A 6829-nucleotide genomic window follows, 5' to 3' on the forward strand; every position below is an offset into this window, starting at 1 on the left:
AGAAGAAGCTGTTTATAGTCTTACATCATGTTCCAGTGAACTCTATTGAAGTCAATTAAAAATACAAGGTCTTATTTGTTCGTAGTATAAACAACTCAATTTAAGATGAAATCACTGCTGTAAAAACAACTTAAAGGGATACTCCACCCAAAAATAAAAATTCTGTCATCATTTACTCACCCTCAAGTTGTTGCAAACCTGTATAAGTTTCTTTCTTCTGCTGAACAGAAAGGATGATATTTTGAAGAACGATTGGAACCAAACAGTTGTTTGGCACCATTTGGCTTCCATAGTAGAAAAAGAAATACTATGGAAGTCAATGGTGCCAAAGTTCCAATCATTCTTCAAAATGTCTTCCTTTGTGTTCATCAGAAGAAAGAAACTCGTACAGGTTTGCAACAACTTGAGGTGGGTGAGTAAATGATTTTTGGGTGGAGTATCCCTTTAAACCACCCCTACTTGTTTAAGATGGTCTCCCAGCCTGGTCAGCTTAAAACAATTTGCAAAACCTCTCTCAAACCACCAGTTTAAGATGGGGTTTTTTTCTGCAGGTATATTACTGCTCACTACAATGTTTTGTAGAGTAGCCTAGTTAGTATTCCACTGTAAAACACACACTCAAAGTCTTGTGTGTAACATTATGTGTGTGTCGAGACTCGGCCTGGCAGGGTGTGGTGGGAACGACGAGAGTAATCTCCCTCCTCCTGTGTCTCGTTCTTCGGCTCTGCTCCTCGTCCTCCTCCGGCTCAGATCAGGCACACGCCACGCCCGCCGCAAACAGATCATCCAATCCGGCGTCACTCTCACGTGTCTCGGGAGAGAGGACACACCCTCACATCTTCAGCAATCAGCCATTCACAGCCGGCCAGATGCTCCTGGCCTTCATTACTGCCAGATCCCCGGCACTGATCCAAAACACAGATTCACATACTCCCCTGGCCAGCGATCTTACAGTTGCAGTACAATACAGCACTACTCACACGAGTTCCTGGCTAACCCGTTTTATTCTGTTGCCTTAAATACGGGCCTTAGCCTACATACGGCACGGGATTCACATTACGTTTTTTAATATATATAGGCTATATATACACATTTAATTTGAATGCATATTAAAATAAACATGTCTATAAAAATGTAATACCGGCTATGGACAATAAGGCCTAACTTGTTTGTTCGTTTCTCTCTTCCATTTACACAAACGTCTCTAAAAATGAGTTAATAGAAAAAAATGTATGTGATACTGCCACCCAGTGGTTTAAACTGGAGTTATCCAAATCCAATAAAAAGTTAATATATTCAATATCCTATCCAAATGTTATCTCGCCAAAAGTGTTAATCTGAATGAGTAATTGTTATTAAAGGCACAAAGGTCACAACCAAAATAATAACTGATGTCTTCTGTTTGATGTTGCTGAGATGCAAGACAATCTAAACAAGTGTTTAGCATTAGCAGATTTTTAATTTTTTATTATTATTTTTATTTGTAAGGGTCTTATATAAAATGGAGTACATGCCTTATTTTTACTGTGGTATTTGATATTTGGGGAGCTCTTTGTAAAACTTCCATAGCTCAACAGATGTTTGTTCATTCACACTATTTAAGTACTCAAAGTTAAACATTTTGTACATTGATTTGAACAAAGACATAAAACAAAAAGTGAGGAACGGAGAGAATGATTAAAGCAAAAAAACATGAAGTGAAGAGACACAATGAAGAAGAATTTGAAATGTAATTAAATTCAAAAAAGTTTATGAGGAATAGATGAAGGGAAATGTATTGATGAATCCCCAGCATGGTTGTGCTGTAAGTGCTGTTGTATTTTTTGCAGTCACCTAAAACGGCACACTGATAGTATCTTGAAAATACATTTTCTGACAATTACCAGAGGAATTCTCATTCTTGTTCTCCTGCCTGCGTTCCCATTTCAGCATACATATCTGGACAGATGAAAAAGGATGTGGACAAGGAGCTGATGGTTCATCTTACCCCTCTGCATGGCTGGCTAAGCTGACACCTAGCCTGGGAATGGACTACAATTGACAAGTGTCAAATTAAAAAACAACACACAACAGAAAATAAAAGCTATTATCAACAGTATCCTCAATATATCCAAATGGCATAGATTATATAAAATGGTTTGAAAGATATGAAGGTTTGTGAAAAACATGCAGCTAAGTGTTTTTACTGAAGTAGTTGTAGGATTGAAAATCAAGCTCTTTAATTCTTAGGATGTAGCTATTGTGCCAATAGATGGCAGCAACACTTTAGAAATTAGTTTGTTTAGTTTAGTTTTGTTATAGCTCTATACTGGATTATTTTGCCTGTTGTTGTAGTTGTTTTAATAATGCAGAAATATGCAACCAATTATAGCCATATTTATTCATTGTATAACTAATATTTCTAATTCAAAAACGTGGAAGAGCAATCTCAATGCAAGCACAATCTCGTAGGTTGCATTATTTGGCAGAAAACCGGATCACACTTTGTCAGCAATGCAGAGTTCAGATGCTCAAGATGGTCTGACGGGTTCAGACCCGTCAGACCAATGTCTTTAAAGACCCTCAGAGTTCAGTGTTTCACTGTGTTAAACTAGACTGTTGTTGATACAGGCAATAACCCATTGAGAGGCCAAGAGCGTTGTCGACTCTGCTGGTGTGAAATGTGGTCTGGCTTGAGGTCAGGCTCAGCCTCACAGTATTTCATTTGGACAATGACCATGGCGAGGTGGTTTCAGACGGACAGCCGTGGTCAGAGGGGGAGTGTAGGATGCCACATCGCGAAAATGTCTTTCACCAATGCCATACTAGGAACTATTTGTTGATAGTCATGGTGTTACACAATATGTCTTCCCACTTTTGTGACGTGAGATCACAAGAAAATAAACAGAAGAGGCGCAAAACGAAGTAGGCCTGCAGGTATGCACTTATGAATGAAAAGATTAGCTGAAAAATGAAAGCTACTCATAAACAGAAATTAGTTCAAAACTACAAAAGTATTGTTCTTTTTCTTCTGCAAGTTGCTAAAGTGAGCTAAATACACATACATTATCACAATTTTCTTATACGCGTGGTGGAACGTTACCTGCAAAAACATGTAAATGCCTGCAGTTATTTTAATAATTATATATAATTACACACGCCACTAACACAATTTCAGCTGTCATATAAAACACGCGTTTAGTTAGAGGTAGGGTAGGCTATTTGTTTTATAAACACTTTTTGTTTTACTGGTTGAAACTGTCTTCACATTCTGATAGCTATCAATGATAGTTGTGGTCTAAATATTAAAACATGTACATATATCTTCTGTGGAAGTCTTTAGACAAAAAACTATTTCATCCAATTATTGCATTCGGTCCAAATGCAATGATACTAGGTCCTACCTGCCTTTTAACATATGTATGCATACCTACACGCACCCTGCTCGCACAGACATCACACATCATCAGCGCATTTCATGAGACTATGCAGATTTGTAGACACACAGTGAGCTCCACAAACAAAAAGTAAAATATTTTACAGTGCCTCCTGAACCAAAAAAAACAAGCTTATGCTGTGTTCACACCATATCGTAACTATAATTACAAGATGGCAACCCGTGATGTTCTCGAGACATTCTGGAGTTGGTCACGTCCTCAGACTCGAATTTATGTGTTTCTGTGTCAATACTATCAACGTCGAAATGAAACTGCAGCAGTCAGGTGGTAAAAGTAAAAGTTCTGTAAGTTGTTACATTCATTATTATTGTAATGTCATGTGCTTTGAGACATGAGGTAATTTAACGCCGTGTCTTGTCTCGTGACGCTTTGCAGACTATGCCATGTGCATTTTTTTAATTTATTTTTTTATACTTTTATTTAACCAGGATGTCCCATTGAGATTCAGAATCTCTTTTACAAGAGAGACCTGGCCAAGGTAGCAGCCAAATCACAACAAATGCATACATAGCAAACACCAAATTACATTTTCATGATAAAAGTAGTACAAAAAAACCACAATGAGACTCTTAAGAAAAACAAGAACATGTCTCCATCACAACAGTCTTTACAGTAGTTTTAAATTCATTAATGGACATAAGTGTTTCTAACCTTAACTCTTTTTGTTGATCATTCCACCCCCAAGGTGCTAAATAAGAGAAAGCAGTTCTTCCCAATTCGGTTGTAACTCGTGGCACGTTAAAACGCAACCACTTTGAGGAGCGTAGCTGATAGGTACCAGAGCAGACAGATGAGTATTTATGAGTGCTCTAAAAGGAGGGTGGGATCTTATTCTTTTAAAGCTAGCTTGCTATTGCTAGCCTCTCCCGAAATTGCCTACCCTACCTTTAAAATACCAGCTCAAAAGCATATAGCAAATAAATATAATAACCTTAGTTATATTTGCTTTTTTTATTTAAAATAGGCCTATATCAATATCCAGATTGTCACCTAAAACTCCAGATTGTACAGATTGTCTCGAGAACATCACGGGTTGCCATCTTGTAATTATAGTTACGATATGGTGTGAACACAGCATAAGCTTGTTTTTTTTGGTTCAGGAGGCACTGTAAAATATTTTACTTTTTGTTTGTGGAGCTCACTGTGTGTCTACAAATCTGCATAGTCTCATGAAATGCGCTGATGATGTGTGATGTCTGCGCGAGCAGGGTGCGTGTAGGTATGCAAATACATATGTTAAAAGGCAGGTAGGACATAGTATCGTTGCATTTGGACCGAATGCAATAATTGGATGAAATAGTTTTTTGTCTAAAGACTTCCACAGAAGATATATGTACATTCATTTATTCATTCATTCAATATCAGTCAAACAAGAACTAATTTAACAAGAAGCAAATCATCAACACATAAATGTACCGCTTAATACAATGTGTAGAATACTGGACATACAGTCATAAAATCTCCAGGGAAATTTAGTCTGAACCTCTGAAAAGAACAAGGACATCATCATCATCTTTTGCCTTTGGGCTCCAAATTCCTGTTAATCATCTACACACCAGTTCCTGAAAATGAAAGATACTTTTGGTGTTCTTTGAGAAGATGAGGTTGTCTTACATTAGGGGTAATGAGAGAAATAAAGTCTCAAGACCACTGATTAGCTAGAGAGAATAATTTTCCACCTTTAGCATTCAGAGCTCATTTAACAGTTGTCAAACTATATAAAATGCACCACAGCATGAACTTTGAGGACATTTACTCTTAAGGCATATTTTGTTAGTGGAACAATCTGTCAGAAAGCAGAAAATGTCCTATGATGCGATATAAAGATTTGGAGACAGAAATATTTTAATTACTAGCAGTGAAACAGAAGTATTTAATGTCAATAATTTAATCATATGTTCAAAATTAAGGGGGAACTATTGCAATAATTCAAGAAACCACATTTAAAAAACAAACCAGTTGACCGCTACTCTGAATTTTGAGGGAGTTAAACGCAACTACTGTTTATACCAAGAATATAAATGATTATAGGTCCAAATGAAAGAGTAAATCTTTTGAAGTAGGCTACATTAGAATTTATCCTTCTAGTCCAACTTAAATTTGAAGAGGTTTTTATTATTAGTTTTTTTACATCCCCCACTTTAAACCTCTTCATGGCAGGCAAATAGTGAAAACCACAGGATGAGTAATGAAATGAACTCTGGAGTACTTACAGTAAGCTATAACAAATGGGAACAATAAAAGACACTGAATTCATGATGATGTGCTCGTGTAGTTGAGCAACATTATATTTCATCAACTCATGTGCTTTGTCCTACATCATGTGACTTTTTTGTATTGTTCCTCAAGCAGGCCAATAGATTAAAGGGTTAGTTCACCCAAAAATGAAAATTAAGTCATTAATTACTCACCCCCATGCTGTACCAACCCCGTAAGACCTTCGTTCATCTTCGGAACACAAATGAAGATATTTTTGATTAAATCTGAGAGGTGGATCACTGCTACATAGGCTGCTTAAGGGAATGAAACTTGACGGCCCAAAAAGTCATTAAAGAAAATGTTTAAATATTTCATGTGCCTACAGTGGCTTCACTATAAGTTTATCAAGCGATGAGAATACTTTTTGTGCGGAAAACCCCCCCAAAAATAACGACTTTATTCGACTATTCCTTTTCTTCCTTGTGGGCCTGAGACGAGAGTTCAAGAGATTTCCACGACGCATCCGCGAGAACTGACGTTCTTCTTCTACTACACAGCGCGCGTCTTACAAGCAGAGGAAGACGCGCGCTGTACATAGTAGTAGAAGAAGAACGTCAGTTCTCGCTTCATTCCCTTAGGCAGCCTATGTAGCAGTGATCCACCTCTCAGATTTAATCAAAAATATCTTCATTTGTGTTCCGAAGATGAACGAAGGTCTTACGGGGTTGGTACAGCATGGGGGTGAGTAATTAATGACTTAATTTTCATTTTTGGGTGAACTAACCCTTTAAATTCAGGTTCAGGTTCAATTCACAGAACGCATTTTTGCATTTAAGTGGAATAAAAAAAAGAAGAACGCAAGGTCTAGAGACATTTAAAAAAAGGTTTTAACACTGTGTCATCTGCAAGGTACTCAACAAGAGGAATGTAATGGTCAAACAAACACAGCACATGGTTACAGAGAAAAGCAATGTCTTCTGTGTGAACTAACTATTTTCATTGGTGGGCCAGAGAAAAATATACAAACTGGCCCAATTTTGTCGGATCTATTCACTCAATATCAAATTGTTTGTTTAATGAACTGTCAAAATCACATTTGCAGCAATTGGTCTGTGAATACCAACATGTTGGCTAATTACTTGCAGTCTAATGTTCGGTACAACAGTACAATAATGACTGCCGTGTAACGGAGG

The sequence above is a fragment of the Rhinichthys klamathensis genome, unplaced genomic scaffold (genome assembly GCF_029890125.1).
Source record: "Rhinichthys klamathensis goyatoka isolate OS25496 unplaced genomic scaffold, OSU_Roscu_1.1 h1tg000626l_1, whole genome shotgun sequence".
Taxonomy (NCBI): Eukaryota; Metazoa; Chordata; class Actinopteri; order Cypriniformes; family Leuciscidae; genus Rhinichthys; species Rhinichthys klamathensis.